This window comes from Macaca thibetana, chromosome 4, assembly GCF_024542745.1.
Source record: "Macaca thibetana thibetana isolate TM-01 chromosome 4, ASM2454274v1, whole genome shotgun sequence".
In the NCBI taxonomy this organism is placed as follows: domain Eukaryota; kingdom Metazoa; phylum Chordata; class Mammalia; order Primates; family Cercopithecidae; genus Macaca; species Macaca thibetana.
This window is the reverse complement of record NC_065581.1, coordinates 53,103,861-53,119,807: the sequence shown is the minus strand read 5'-3', so window position 1 is coordinate 53,119,807 and position 15,947 is coordinate 53,103,861. Positions and strand designations below refer to the sequence as shown.

At 44.0% G+C, this 15,947-nt stretch overlaps 1 protein-coding gene across 1 annotated transcript in view; it reads right to left on the bottom strand.

Moving 5' to 3' along the window:
* Positions 1-15,051, bottom strand: part of PAQR8 (progestin and adipoQ receptor family member 8) — a 45,800-nt gene extending 30,749 nt beyond the window's left edge. Inside the window, exon 1 of the mRNA XM_050789264.1 lies at positions 14,927-15,051. The gene's annotated coding sequence lies outside the window, so the exon portion shown is untranslated. The remainder of the gene's footprint in view (positions 1-14,926) is intronic.
* Positions 15,052-15,947: the final 896 nt, after the last annotated feature.

The following is a 15,947-nucleotide window of genomic DNA, read 5'->3' as shown; positions in this document are numbered from 1 at the left end:
ATACCAGAGTAGGAACTCCTGCAGGACAGGCTCTGGGTTTCAATTCCTCTTCTTCCCCTTCAGCAATGCATTAGCATTCTGTTTCTTCCATAGGAATGATTTGATTTAGTCTTACTGACAAACCACTGAAGGACCTACTATCAGTTGCAAAGGGAGAGTTGTGACTTCCAAATCTTCCAAGAATCATCAGTGTTTAAAGCATCCCAACCAGGCATGGTGGCTGACACCTGTAATCCTAGTGCTTTGGAAGGCCAAGGCAGTAGGATCACTTGAGCTCAGGAGTTCAAGACCAGCTTGGGCAACACAGACCCTGTCTCTACAAAAGAATAAATAAATAAATAAAAATTAGCCAGGAGTGGTGCCATGCACCTGTAGTCCCAAGTACTTGGGAGGCTGAGGAGGGAGGATCATTTGAGCCCAGGAAAGGAGGCTGTAGTAAGCTATGATCACACCATTGCACTTCAACCTAGGTGACAGAGCAAGACCCTGCATCTTAAAAACAAACAAAAAAAAATTAATTAAAAAAATTTTCCTTTCTCATCTGTTTTCCAGAGAGGGTTTGGCATCTATGTGGTAAAATCAATGAATGAGGAGATGTGCTCCCTAGCTGTTAGGGACCTAATATGACCACAGGCTAAAAAGCTCACTGAAATTTAGTGTGGGAAGGGCTTTATAGACTACTTATTTAGGAGACGGCAAATAGATTTCACTCATCATGCCAACCTCTACTGCTTGGTAATGGCTTCCTGGAGTCATGTGTTGAGTGGCATTCCAGGCCTGGACTGGAGCTTAGAAGGCAAGGTGTTATGGATTTAAAATGTTTGTCACAAGCTCTTGAGGGAGGTGGGGCTCAGGAGGGAGAAGTGGCACAGAACCATATATTTGCCACCCCTGAGCTGACTCTACTATAGACAGCTAAGTGACTTGTGGTCTACTGTTTTCCCTCTAAAACTTTTTTAAAAAGTAGTGATCATATCAATAATAAAAAACTATTTCAAAATATTTGCAATAACATCTTTAAATATTTTCCCTGAAAATGTATTCCCCTCATTATCTCTAATAGAATTATTATATTATATTATATATATTACATTACATTATATATTATATATATAAACAATATAATTATTATAATTAAATATTATAATTATTATCTCTAATAATAATGAGGTCCTCCTTGGCATGTGCAATAGGGAGCCAAAGGTGGAATTTGTAGGCTTTTCTTCAATTGCATCCTGACAACTACCATCTTCTAGAACTCCATGAGTAAGATGGTTAAAAAAGAGCTAAGAAGTTCTCCAGCAGTTATATGGCTTCTGTGATGGGACAGGACAGGTAAGGGGGAAGGAAAAGAAAGAGAAGTTTAGGAATCAAGAAAATACCTACAGGTTCATACCTATAATCCCAGCACTTTAGGAAGCCAAGGCAGGAGAACTGCTTGACTCCAGAAGTTCAAGATCAACCTGGGTACCCATACAGCAAGACCCTACAAAAAATTAGCTGGGCATGGTTGTATGTGACAGTAATCCCACCTAATGAGAAGGCTGAAACAAGAGGATCACTTGGGCCCAGGTGCTCAAGGCGACAATGAGCTATGTACTACAGCCTGGGCAACAGAGTAAGACCCTGTCGAAAGAAGAAAAGAAAAGAAAAGGAGAGGCAGGGAGGGAGGGAGGGAGGGAAGGGGAAAGGAAGAAAGGAGGAAAGAAGGAAAGAATCAAGTAAATATCGGTGCAGTGATCCCAATGACAAAGGAAACTATTAAGCAGTCGATGTGATGTTTTGATAGGAAAAATGGAGAACCAATTTCTTGAACTTGACTAGTGTATTAGCCCATTCTCGGACTTCTATAAAGAAATACTGGACACTGGGTAATTTACAGAGCAAAGAGGTTTAATTGGCCATGGTTCTGCAGCCTGTACAGGAAGCATGATGCTGGCATCTGCGCAGCTCTTGGGGAGGCCTCAGGAAGCTTACAATCATGGCAGAAGGCAAAGGGGGAGCAAGTACTTCACAACACTGGAACAGGAGTAAGAGAGGGAAGGGGGAGGTGCCACATACTTTTAGACAACCAGATCTCATGAGAACTATCAGGATGACAGCTTCAATGAGGATGATGTGAAGCCATGAGAAACTGCCCCCATGATCCAGTCGCCAGGCCTCACCTCCGACACTGGGGATTATAACTGAACATGAGATTTGGGTGGGGACACAGATCTAAACCCTATCAACTAGCAAAGCTATCTTGATCAATTAATCAATACTATTTCTTGCTGTCTGCTCTGTTCTTAATGCTGTTATGGACCATGTGGACACATCTGAGGCAAAAAAACAGATCCTTTTGTAGCCAGCTTATCCAATCTCTCCCTCTACCCTAAGGCAACCTTGGACACCCAGGCCAGGTCAGATCTCTAGAGAGGCAGAATCAGCCTCCCAGCATCCATTCAGTGTTGGCAGCCAACTGGCTCCCAGGTGAGAACATTTCTGGCAGTAAAAGCAGTACACAGCAGGCAAAAGACCCTAAGAAAGGGCAAGGGAGAGGAGAGAGGCATGTGATTCCAGAGACAAATAAACACAATTAGCTGTGCTAGAAACAAACTGAAAAGACTCAGTGGGATGGCTGATTCCTTCCGCCAAGAGAAAACCAAAGGATAATTCATTTAAAAGAAACCTTTTAGTTCCCTTGGCAGCTATGGCCCAATGACAGTCATATTTTCTATTAAGTCCTTTTTCATTGTGGATTTCTCCAAGATTTAAAACACTATCACAAGAAGGGTTTGACTGCTTTATCAGTTTTGTTGCCCTAATAGAATCCATTAATATTTCAGGCTGGTCTTTCTTTCTTTCAGGCAGGCCTTTCACAGCTATTCTGTCCCTGTGTACCTAAATGAACCCAATTTGCAGCAATGGGAAAATGGTTGAATTCATAGAAATCAATAGTCATGTCTGCGGGAGTTTGTTAATCCCAGGATCCAATTCTGTAATGCAAGGATTAGCTACAACAGTGAGGTCTGGCAGCAACCATATAGCATGGTGGTAAACAAGATGGGCTTTGGAGTTAGGCAACTTGGATTTGAATCCTGACTCAGTCAGTTACAAGTTGGGTGACCAGGGGCAAGTAATTTAAACTCCTTGTGTCTCAGAGCCTTCATCTGTCAAATAGGGATATAGTGATATCTAACAGGGTTATTGTGAAGTTTAAAGAATTATAATAAAAGGGTCCTTATCTTTTGGAAACACATTTTGGAATGTTCACAAATAATATGACGCCTGGGATTTGCTTCAAAATAATCTGAAGATATATATGGAGTTGGCCATGAGTTAATATTTACTGAAATTGGTTGATGGGCACATGGGGATTTATTATACCATATTGTCTACCTCTGCCTGTTTGAAATTTCAATAATAGAAAGTTTAAGAGAGAGAGAGAAACAGAGAGAGAAATACATGTAAAACTCTTAGCACACAACATGTGCTCATTAAATGTAATCTGTTGTAGATCAGAGGTTTTCAGGGCATTGTTTCCAGGTTAGAGATGCCAAGAGACCAGCCTGCCTCTCTAGAAATGTGGGTGAGCTCTGGGGCCAACATGAGGGAGTTAAACACATAGAGAACTTCACTGTCACTCTAGATCATCCACTACTGCCCAAACTTTTCACTATCAGTAACAATAATAAGTTGATTACTGTTGGTTCTCTATGCTTTGGAAGTTTACTGAATCTCACATCCTTCCAATATTTATTACCTAGATCTTTTACAGATACACAGAATCCCAAGTTAGACTTCCAAGTCAGCTTTAGTTGAGCTGTTGGTGGCTCCAAACTGAGCTGCTGTCATCCTCAGCCAAAAGCTAAGCACTTCCAAGTTTTAATGGCACATGCAGCTGCTTGACAGACATGTATGTGGTTTCACAGACATACGAAATAGTGAAAAAATGTTCAATGCACTCCATGCCTCCAATGGGTTCAGGGAACCACTAACATCAATTCAGAAGAGCCAGCCCCAGAAATTCCCAGCTTCTAGGATTTCTAAGATAGGGTGCTGAGCTGCACAGACAGGGAGTTCCACCCTGGAGTAATGCCAGGCTAGATATGCACTCCAAGGAATCCCTTAATCAAACTAGCATTTCCAAACTCGATTCCATGCCCCCACACAAACAAGGAATCTGCCATCCTTGCTCTGACACTAACTGTAATAGCCTTGCACTAGCCACTTCATCTCTGTTTCCTCATTTGTACTGGGATATCTCCCTCCTAAGGTTGTTGCAGGGACCAAAGGTAATGCAAGTAAAGTACATTGATTGCACAATGCCCAGCACACAGTGATTGCTCAATACATGGTAGCTATTTTATGTCTTTGTATGCTTTATGTATGTATGGATATATTATTACCTCCTTTGAAATTTGGTTAACCAGTGGTTCTCCAGGCCATGAGATGTATCAGCCATATAATTATAAACAGTTTAATATTTTCTTTCTTTTTCATGTAACGGAATTTTGTTGCAACTGCATTCAATCTTCTCTTCCACAGAGATGATGTATGGATCACTGTGTTATTGTCAACAGTACCTATGTGACCTCTCCTATGCAATTCATGCTGCTTCTGTAAATGTCTTGTGACAATACATTTTAAACTTAAAAACATTTTATAGAAAGTAAAAAAGAGAAAAAAGTGCTCCAATTCAAGTCTAGCAAGACCACTGTTATTACTATTATGAAATACTTGCTGAATGTCCACTGTATATATATTGTTGAGAGGGTCAATGGACAAGATGAGCATATAATAAAGCTGGAACTCCATTAGCAAAGACTTTAGCGGCCTTTGGCTTCTCTAGGGAAGCTAAGAGCGAGCTAATCTAAAATTTTACCCTTACCTTACCCTTAGCTAAAACAGGCACTCTCTTTCCCCTTATCCTGATTTATTCTTCTTCATAGCATTTTTCACTACCTAAAATCATACATTTCCTGATTTACTTGTTTATTGTCTGCCTCCCCCAAGAGAATATATGTTGCATGAAGGCAGGGACTTTGTTCATTTCTGTATCTCCTGTACCTAGAACTGTGCCAACCAAGCACATAGTAAAGTAGACCCTTGAAAAATGTTTTTTAATGAATGATTTAATTTTTTTCCTTTCTGCAAACACCCAATTGCAAAAGGGTATCTATATCTGAGGTCCTGCTCTATGTATTCCTTATGTAGCTGACCACTACAATCCAGTGCAGAAGATAGGGAACACACACACACACACACACACACACACACACACAGAGTGAAGTGGTGCCAAGTGATATGAAGAAAAATGAAGCCAAATAAAGTGATTTCCTCAGGGCCTTACATACTGTATACTATTCTGATTTTTGCCTCTGTGCCATTGCAGAAGGTATGTCTCCCATCATAAATGCCTCCCTCTCTGGATATTATTCTTCTTTCAAGATCTCACTCAGGTTGTTTCTCCTGAATTACACTCAAACTACAAGAGCTCCCATTGACTTTACCCTGTCTCACCCTGCAGTATGAGCGGTACTGCACATACTACCAGTGCCTCAGAGTCCTACACACAATTATAAACATTCTAAAGTTTTCTCCTTCATGGAAAAAAAAAAAAAAGCAGACCCTTCAAATGTATTAGGCTCCTTAAGCGCAGAAAGACATGCTTTACACTTCTCTTACATCTCTCAAGGAATCTAACAGTGTTGGGTACTTATTAAGTGGCCAAAAATATCCCTATAAATGAACTGACAAATTTCCTATTTGAACCCCACCTCTGCTGCTCCAGCCTTATTTCATTTATGTCCCAACAACATCTATTGCCTTTTTCTCCCCCTCCTTCCCTAGTGTCCCTCTGAGTTAGACTGATTCTTGAGAGCTACAAATATCTGAAATATTGACATCCCAGATGAGACAAAGACATTGTCTGAGACCCTCAGACCAGAAGTTTCTCAGAAGGTGGCAATAGTTCCAGAGATGTAAGTCATAAACAAGTCATTATTCAGTATGTTTTAAAGAGGAAAAAAAAAAAAAAGCCATGCAATCCAAGAAACACCTATAGCACTTCATGAATTAACCTGAACCTTTTCATCAAACCAAGATTTGAGGAATCAGTTTCTACTTTCTTGAAATGCCACCCAGTTTCAATGACATTCTTGAACCTATCTGGGTAACATTTTAGTACTGCAGGCAATTGAGTATTAGCCCATGAAACTAATTCCACTTTCTAAAGTGCTCAGGGTCTCTGACAACTCAAGGGAATAATAGTAATGCCTTTATCTTGCTTAAGTGCAGGAATCAAAAAGCTAAGATGGGATTTCTGGAATGAATTCACTATGGAAAATATAAATGTTCTAGTGTGAGAGCCATTAAACTCCACCACTGACTATATACTATCTGCTCTTTTCGTCCATATTTTATACAGATTTACCAAATTCTCTTTATAGTTTTCACCAACAAAAAAGTCATTTCTCCCAAAATTATGATCCACAGACATTATTCAGCAGAGTATGTATATTTTATTTCCATCTTCACCTGGTTTGGGTAAGTGTAGCTCACCCCCAGTTTCCTGATTATGGATTTATTTTGAATCTTTTGGTATTTTCTTGGACTCAAAAGAGTACGTGTTAAGGACAGGGCAAATACAGAGTTTCACAATATTGTCGGAAAGTACCCAATTCTCCATTCTTTGAGAATAGAGATTTTTTTATTCTTCTTTGCTCCTTTTAATCTTGGACCCTAAAAGGATAAATGTCACCACCTCTACTGTTAGCTGTGTCTCAAAATCAACAAAAAGCTCTTAAATCAATAACCTTAGCTCTGGTCTTTCTCAAATTCTTACAGCCCTAGGAACTGAGGTCAGGAACCAGGTCACCCTGGAAAGAGAGGTGAACCAGCCTTGGGTCTTCCCTAGGTGTACTTGTCTTGAAATTTTGAAGTCCCCTATTACCTCCATTGTATATTAACATTCATCATAATTATTAATTTACTCATTCAACAAATATTGCTCTGATATGGCATTGCATATCCTTCACATAAGAAAATATGAAGTTTATTTGCCACCTAGATGGTTTGGAAGCCTATACCCTCCAAGATATTGAGAAAAGAAAAATCTATCCCTCAGGAGAGAGAATGAGTGCTGAGCAATGGGAGAAGCCCCTTATAAAACCATCAGATCTGGAGAGAACTAACTCACTATCACCATAATAGCAAGAGGAAAACTGCTCCCATGATTCAATTATTTCCACCTGGTCCTGCCCTTGACACGTGGGCATTATTACAATTCAAGATGAGATTTGGGTGGGGGGGACACAGAGCTAAACCACATCACTCTTCATCTGTTAAAAAAAATAAATCGGTATATTTGCTCTTTATGCCTCATGGGATGGTAGCAAAAGTCATATTTGAGAAGATATATAAAAGCACTTTGAAAACTGTCCAGCAGATGTGCATGCAGAAATACTGAATGAGGTAAATTTATCAATATTAATTAAACACCCCTAAGGTTCAAAAACAATGTTTTTCAAACTTTGACCACAACCAATTAGAAGTCAGCATACACCCAAGACTAAACAAAAGTTTAGAAAACAATACTTACGTTACTTAGATATTTTTATTCCCTTTTCTTCTTTTTTTTTTTTTAAATGCAAGTCATGCATTTCACAAGGCAGTAGTCCTTGACCCTCAACTCACAATGGGCATCAGAATCATCTGAGAATTAAAAAAATTTGATACCCAGGAGCTACTCACCTTGACTCACAAACAATGGCCTGGGGTGGGGCTCGGGCAACAATATTCTTAGACAGCCCCAGGTGATTCTATTCTACAGCCAGGACTGAGAACCACAGTACCAATGGTTTCTAGATCACAGCTAAGAAAACACTGTTACTTATTTACATCCTTGTCTGCTAAACATTCTCTGTGCCCAGAGTTTGCTCCACCGTGCCCATCCCCCAACCCATTTTGCTGAAGATCTGCTTGTTACTGAGTTGATTACTCATGTGGCTCGGGTGTGTGTGTGTGTGCACGTCCCAAGTAGCTGGGACTACAGGCACGTGCCACCACGCCTGGCTAATTTTTGTATTTTTTGTAGAGATGGGGTCTTGCTATATTGCCCAGGCTGGTCTTGAACTCCTGGGGCTCAAGCGATCTTCCTGTCACAGCTTCCCAAAGTGCTGGGATTACAGGCATAAACCACCATACGCAGCTAAAGAAAAGCAAAGGGAAGGGGAAATGGCCAGAACTCCTCACCTGCTCACACAGCAAAGGTAACTCTCTGATCATGCCTAGACAGGAGTCTGAGAAGAGCCTTCAGAAGCCTGGGAGATAAGTTCAATCAGAAGGAGCTTCCTGGCCTGGCTATCTCCTCCTTCCAAGTGTAGCCCAGAGGGAAGAGAAAGCTCCTCCATCCTCATCTTTCCTCTACCCAAGTCTGGGGGACTGTCCTGTTTGCTTGGTTGATCTGCAGACTACACTTAGCTGTCTGGCAGAACCTAGGCCAGAATGCAGAAGGTACCAGGGACGCTGGAGGCCCTACATCTGTGCCCCTGCCCTATCCTTGGGCACACAAATGGAAACAAGAAACCTGAATTCTTTCTGTACATAATAGGTTAAGAAACAAAATCTGTGTCTGTTTAAAGCACAGTCTTGGCCGGGCGCGGTGGCTCAAGCCTGTAATCCCAGCACTTTGGGAGGCCAAGACGGGCGGATCACGAGGTCAGGAGATCGAGACCATCCTGGCTAACCCGGTGAAACCCCGTCTCTACTAAAAAATACAAAAAACTAGCCGGGCGAGGTGGCGGGCGCCTGTAGTCCCAGCTACTCGAGAGGCTGAGGCAGGAGAATGGTGTAAACCCAGGAGGCGGAGCTTGCAGTGAGCTGAGATCCGGCCACTGCACTCCAGCCTGGGCGACAGAGTGAGACTCCTTCTCAAAAAAAAAAAAAAAAAAAAAAAGCACAGTCTTTGGATTTTGACCTAGATCTACTAACCAGTCATGATACTAAGAGTTGACACTTATTGCGATCCTTCTGTGTGCTAAGCATTTCTTTTTTTTTTTTTTTTTTTTTTTTTGAGACGGAGTCTGGCTCTGTCGCCCAGGCTGGAGTGCAGTGGCCGGATCTCAGCTCACTCCAAGCTCCGCCTTCCGGGTTTACGCCATTCTCCTGCCTCAGCCTCCTGAGTAGCTGGGACTACAGGCGCCCGCCACCTTGCCCAGCTAGTTTTTTGTACTTTTTTTTAGTAGAGACGGGGTTTCACCGTGTTAGCCAAGATGGTCTCGATCTCCTGACCTCGTGATCCGCCCGTCTCGGCCTCCCAAAGTGCTGGGATTACAGGCTTGAGCCACCGCGCCTGGCCATATGCTAAGCATTTCATACACACTCTAATTCACATCTCTTCAGATATGCATTCGATGGATACTCAGATTAAGTAACACACCCAGGGTGGCACAGTTAAGAAATGGTGATGTCAGGGTGCTAATGCAGGTTTATTTTTACTCCAAATCCCATGCTCTAGCCAAGGACTTCTCAGCACTACTGATATTTTGAACCAGATAATTATTTGTTGTGAGGGGCTGTCCTGTGCATTATAGTATGGTTAGCAGCATCTCTGGACTCCACTCATTAGATGCCAGTAACATCCCTCCCCCTCCAGTTATGACAATCAAAAATGTCTCCAGACATCACCAAATTTCATCCTCTGGGGGAAAGAGGGGCAAATTCACCACCCCCTTCTCCCCATTAAGAATCACAGCTCCAGGCCGGGCGCGGTGGCTTACGCCTGTAATCCCAGCACTTTGGGAGGCCAAGACGGGCAGATCACAAGGTCAGGAGCTCAAGACTAGCCTGACCAACATGGTGAAACCCCATCTCTACCAAAAATACAAAAATTAGCTGGGCTGGTGGTACGTGCCTGCAATCCCAGCTACTCAGGAGGCTGAGGCAGGAGAATTGCTTGAACCCGGGAGATGGAGGTTGCAGTGAGCCGAGATCGCGCCATTGCACTCCAGCCTGGGTGACGCAGCAAGACTCTGTCTCAAAATAATCATCATCATCACAGCTCCAGTCTAAGCCACAATGTATGTTGTTTCCTTGTCCTTTACAAGTACATAAACCGCTACTCAGAAGACAGAGCAAGAACCAAACACAACATTCCAGGAAAGTGTGGTAAAGCAATAATACCACCCTATCCTACAGATATATAACTTTGTAATTCACTAATTATAGCTATTATCTCCTTTTATGGCCTCTGAGTGCATATCAGGATCTAATTTTGAAAGAGTTAATCCACCTCAAAAATATGAACACTATTGAGAGATCCACCTATTTACCTGTCTTTGAGAAATTGAGGGAAAAGATCATGTAGTAAAATCCATATTAATTCTTAGCTCCACAGGCCATTAGGAGAAGAAACTTTTGTTCATGCATCATTGTAAGAGAGCACATGATGTGAAAGAACTTCTGAAGGGCAAAGCCTGTGTCTCAAGCCTCTCCATCTCCAGCACTTGCTTGCCTAAAACAGAGAATTCTTACTAAATGGTCAACATTTCATGAAACATTAACTATTTCATAGCAGCCCCTAATCATCTGATTAAAATTAAGATGAAACTTTCCCATCTTTCTAATATATGGATGTATGTATATTAAATAACACTTATAAACTTGAAAAAAAAAAAAACTAGTGTTGACATTTACAGAAGAGCTGAGATTTCAGTGCCAGGCTATTCTTTCCTATTGTTTAAAAAACACAGCAGAGCAAAACTCACATTTGGAATGAAGGGAATGTTTACCAGAATCATCTCTTTCAATACATGCCAAGAGAACTGTAGCTGTTTTGTTAGAATAATATTTTCATTGGATGAAGGAAAAAAAATTAGAGGAGAGGCTTTTAAACTTTTTTGAGATTTGCCTTACCACGCCAAACTGTTATACCTAATATACAATCATAACAGGAATGCTCATTTTAAAAAATCTGAATTCAAAAGAAAGTAACTGGGAGCACTGACCCCATTTATTTGGAGTCTGTATTTCCTCATTTCTGAATAAATAAAAAGTAAGTAGTTGTGGTTGCTTTTAAAGGTTACCCTTTAAAAATTCTTAAAAGACCACCCTTTAAAAATTCTTAAAAGACCACCCTTTAAAAACTCTTAAAAGAACAGGAGGGCAAAAACCAAAATGTTCTATTTGTAGTTAGTTGCAAAACCTAACTGAAGGGAATATCATTACCTGGGAAATGATAAATTTCCACATGGCTTCAAAGGAATTTTAACATAAGACTATCAATAAATAATATTCCTAACAAGAATAGCTAGACTCTATTGAGTACTCATGTGTTGGGCACCGAACTCAAGTGTTCTACATGCATCAATGCTATTTCATCTTCATCACAGCCCCATGAGGTACATGCTCATTGATATCTTCATTTTAAGGTAAGAAAACTGAGGCCAAAAGAGATAAAACTTGCCCCCAAACCACAGCTAGATCAAGATTCAAGCTGTGGTTGTGTGAAGCTTTATGCTATACAACCTGAAAAAAAAAATGCGGATTTTAAAAAGGGATATGTTCAGTTCATTTTTTATACAGTGTGCCATGAAATCTCAAAGTTGAAATTAATTTTCAGAAATCATTCTCTTCCCTTTACTTCTGTAGATCCTTTCACATCAAAAATCAAGCACCAGGCATTACCTACAGCTGGGGCAAATGGCTTTCTGGGTACCTCTTCTTTTGGTGAGACAACAAGTCTTTTGTATTTCTGTTTTGCTTTCTGTAAAAATCCACAATGACGGAGACTGCCTAGTAACAAATATCAGGAGGGGAAAAGAAAGGCTTACTTTTTCTAGCCCAATATGCCATAAGCTATAACAATAAAGTGACAGGACCAATTACTTTACACACATACCAGAGCATAAACACCAAAATGAAGGTTGTGCTTCAAAGTAGTTAAGTTTTTGAGGAGTTAAATGTTATACTCAAAATTTCCACTGTGGAGATGATGGGAGCCCCTAACCCCGGTGTTGTTCAGGGACCGACTGTAATTCCTTCCAATCCTAAATACACACTCCATGCCATTACTGAATGCCCCTTTTAGAACTGCTGGTCCTTCAAGAGAATTTTCATTATTTTAATGAGCATACTTCTTATTGACAACCTCGATTCCCCACCTCGGAAGCCCAAGTTGGCCCTGCACAGTGCCTGGCTGTTTCCCAGCTGAAGAAGGTTTGCCATCGCTGAGGCAATCAGGAAATGTGTTGCAAACTCTGAAGGCAACTCCAAAGCAGGAGCTCCAAAATTATTCTCAGTAGTGACAGCATCACTAGAATTAGTACACAGCTTGCCAAGAGCAGGCTTTTGAAGGGGAGAAATACTGATTTGAATGTATAAATACTGGCATATTTATTTTAACATTTGGATAAAGAACTGGAAGCATCAGCAAGTGTTACGTCCAAGTGAATAAGTACACTGCTGCAGGAATGATAATGCAGATTTTGATGCAAGGTCCCGACCACTCAGTAAGGTATACACACACCCTTAATGGAAACATGCTTGTCCTGAAATGATTCTTGTAAAATGAATAAATCGCTTTCTATCCTGTTAACTTGCATAACTATTAAATATTTCCTTTTCATGAATTGAAAAACAGACCCAACAAATGCTAGTTGCCAAAATAATCCTTGTTTCTCCAATGAAGCTCAAATCTCAGTGTGTGTCAGAAGATGGACCTATATGCACCAGAAGGAAATCTGGTGCACACACACCCGCAAAGAAAAGAAAAACCCAGGTATCTTTCAATGGATATATCCACTTAATAAGATTCCTCTACCCTGGGTCTTCTAGAATTGGTTGTTACGCCAAATAACTGAACTAATTACCATACATAATTAATACAAGATGGGTTAATGTAAGATAGTCAACATTTAACTAATAATTGAAGGACATGCACCCAAGGACAAACAACAGAAATAAAAAACAAAAACAAAAAACAGGCCGGGCGCGGTGGCTCAAGCCTGTAATCCCAGCACTTTGGGAGGCCGAGACGGGCGGATCACGAGGTCAGGAGATCAAGACCATCCTGGCTAACACGGTGAAACCCCGTCTCTACTAAAAAATACAAAAAACTAGCCGGGCGAGGTGGCAGGCGCCTGTAGTCCCAGCTACTCGGGAGGCTGAGGCAGGAGAATGGTGTAAACTCGGGCGGCGGAGCTTGCAGTGAGCTGAGATCCGGCCACTGCACTCCAGCTTGGGCGACAGAGCGAGACTCCGTCTCAAAAAAAAAAAAAAAAAAAAAAAAAAAAAAAAAAAAAGCCATGCTTTGGTCCTTTGTTTTTAGATACACACTTGGATACTCATCCACTGAGGTCCTAAGCAGTCTGGCTCCCTTCCAGTTGACCTGGTCAAGGGTGCAGCAGCTCAGGGCTGGGTACACGCTGTGGATGATCTTAACAGGGCAGTCAAGGGCAGTCCACCTTCCATGCAGGAAACACCTATTAACTTCACTAACAGGAGTCTTCACTGACAAGCAAATACTCCCAAACTGCACAATACTCTCATGTTTAACTCGACTGGAATGCAGTGCGTTTGTGGGCATTGTTTGGTGTGTGTATGTATGGGTTGTGGATTTTCCTCGTTTTGTGAGAAGCAGAAACAGCTTCTCACAGAGTACTGGAACAAGTAGTACACACGTGGGTCTAAAAATCACATATACGGTGTGTTATATGAGTTATCCCTAAGGCGCACACACACACAGGTAGATATTACCTGTACATTTGAAATCTCACTCCATAACTATTCTTTTTAGCCTAGGCTCTTCTCATCGGGTTTGTGGACAAAATCATTTCTAACCCAGCTAAGAAATATGGGATGCAACTTAGGTCAAGACAATGAGTCTGCCAAGGCCCCTGTACCTCCCGCTAGTCTGCCAGTGCCGGGCGCACCTACAGCTGCACAGGAAGCTGCGGTGCCCGGCTGCCTCCAGGTCCCCGCACCGGGTCGGCGAGGTGCAGCAGCCCCCCAAACCCAGGCTCCGAATATTACCCAAGCGCGTTGAGTGCGAGGTCCCCACCCGCCCCGATATGCCCGGTGTTGCTGCCTAGAGTAGATTCCCTTTCGAGCTGTCTACGACCCTGTTCCACCGAGGGCGCTTCGTTCCCATAGCCGAGACAGACGCTTCCAGCGTTCCAGCCCCACCAGCCACCTCCGACACCCCACCGCGGCGTTCCCATCCCGCCAAGCCCCAGCATCTGCCCATTAGCCAGCTGCCGGCGGTTCTCATCACAACTCCGCTCCTCGCGCCAACCCTCTCACCCTCTCAGAGAAGCCCCCTCCATCTTTCCCGGGCGAAAGCACATGCCTAGCCCCACCCTACTCTTTCCGGGGTTCCCCTACCTCGGGCTCCCCATCCTCGGGCTCCCCCTCCCACCCCGAGCTTCCTCCCCTTCGCACTCCCCTCCCGGGTTCCGTTCCCCTCCGCCCTGCGGAGGGCGCCCCAAAAATGCGGACAGGGCGCCCCTCGTTCCGCCCTGTCGGACTCCCCCATGTCGCGGTCCTGAATCTCCCGCCCTATGGGCTCAGGCTTCCCAACATCGCGGTCCCCACACCCCCGCCAGCTCTCCAGGCTCGGGCTCCATGACTCCCCAGCATCGTAGTCCTGGCCACCCCCCTACAGCCGTTCAGAGCTCCAGGGCTCCCCAACATCCTAACCCGTCGTCCCCCCTCTTCCGGGCTTGGATTCTGAGACTCAACATAGGGGCCCTAAACTCCGGCCCCTGGCCTCAGGTTCCCAACGCTGCGGCTCTGGACCTCCCCTCCGAGCTCGGGGTGCGAGGACTCCCCAAAGCCGCGATCCTGACGTCCCCGCCTCCCGAGCTCGGGCCCCGGGGCTCCCCGACCTCGCGGTCCCGATACCCAACTGAACCCGCTCCGCGCCTCCCGCGGCGGGACTCACCGGCAGGGGCGGCGGCCGAGACCGTGCGCGCAGCCCAGCCCGGCCCAGCCCGCACTCCCGCCTCGGGTTCCCGGCCACTAGCTTCCCGCAGGCGGCTGCGACCGCGGCGGGCTCGACTTGGGGGAGCGGCCGGGAGGAGGAGACCGCCGGGGGCGGGTGACGCCCGGCTCCGCCCCTTCCCAACCCGGGGGCGGGATGCGCAGACCCGCGCGCTCCGCCGCTGCCCGCGCCGCTGCCGCCGCTGCGAGGAAGTTGACTGACGCCGCTTCCTTCCACCCAGGACGCAGACCCTCGCAGTCCCTGGTAGCTGCAAAAAAAGCGGACTTTGAGACAGGGACGCCTTAACCGCCCTCGTATTCTTTCCAAGAATTCACCTCCCAGGGGGCCATTTCCAAAGTCCCTCGGGAAGGGCGGAAAACAATAACAAACTTCATCTGCGCTGTCAAGACTGATTTAAATCCTGGCCTTCTCTCTCACCACTCTCGGGTGAACGTTCAGGGTCATGCCCATGATATAAATAATGTGATGACATACTACGGAGGCCCTTGCAGACACTTCCACACCCCTAAGATACACCCGCCCAAGACTCGTGCCTCTCCCATGACTACATCACACAGACACATCTGACACTGCCCTGCAGAGGATCCGTCTTCTACCCTGTGCCCTCAATCCCCAGCCCTCGTGAGTCCTAGCAATAGCGACCCACACACGCAATCTATTGGGGGTGGAATGGGGGGGGTCGTGGATTCCACCTCCCGACTTGCTCCTCACCCACAACCTTCTCTGTATTTTACCATGAGAAAAAGATAGTTAAGAAGTTGGATGATCAATTAACAAATCAAGTTGGCTTTGCTTTTAAAAAGCCTTCTTCACTATCTGGAGAAAAGGCCTGGGAAGATGGCCTGCTTACTGTAAGATTCTCTGGTCTGCTTACTGTAAGATTTTCTCAGATGGCCTAATTCTGGTCTGCTTACTGTAAGATTTTCTCAGGCCTAACTCTGGTCTGCTGGTTCCCGAAACT